This window comes from Papaver somniferum, chromosome 6, assembly GCF_003573695.1.
Source record: "Papaver somniferum cultivar HN1 chromosome 6, ASM357369v1, whole genome shotgun sequence".
NCBI lineage: Eukaryota > Viridiplantae > Streptophyta > Magnoliopsida > Ranunculales > Papaveraceae > Papaver > Papaver somniferum.
This window is the reverse complement of record NC_039363.1, coordinates 156,779,752-156,780,554: the sequence shown is the minus strand read 5'-3', so window position 1 is coordinate 156,780,554 and position 803 is coordinate 156,779,752.

The window sequence follows — 803 nt, the reverse complement described above, 5'->3', positions numbered from 1 at the left end:
AAGAACCGAGAATAACATTAATTTTAAACCCCGACTTATCTACAGACTACATAAGATTGATTACAAACCCTACTGGCATCAACAATTATCAATGCTTACTCCAGCACCGACCTTAAACAACATGCTTCAACTCGAACCCTGAATTGGCTACAAAAGATGGCTATTCGCTATTGTTTTTATCGTGAGACAGTAAGCACTTCCCCCTTACCTCTCTCAAGCTACACAACCTCATGGATTGTCAAAATGCGAGGGGTAATACTCACTCTAAAAAATGCGGGGTGTTAATGTCGCACACCGAATATAAAACAGAAGTCAAATATCAAAAAAAAGATACATAAAATAGATCGAACGTTCTTAAACTACTTATTGCAGGGATATGTAATTTATCAGTGCTGAAATCTTATAAGGTTCAAGTCAACAATATTATTGTGCCATCTGATTAAATATTATTGTGCCATCTGATTGGAGTCGAACATTGTGCCTGTGGGAGTCGAACCCATATCTACATGGCTGAAAACCATTTGCTCTACCAGTTGAGCTAAAACAACAATTTGATTTCCTACTCATCGAATAATTACTAATAAAAACAATAATTTAAACCAAAGTATGAAAAATCCTACTTTTGCAGCATTAAAATCCGAAGTATGAAGCGGGTGAGTATTTTTACCAATTCGTCCATCTTCAAAGAACTTCTAGCCGTCTTCATTCTTAGATATCATCTGCATAACCAAATAAAAATGGGTTAAAGATATGTAAAGGTATAACCACCTGCACTCTGCGGACTAGGCTCTTAAATTTTAGGT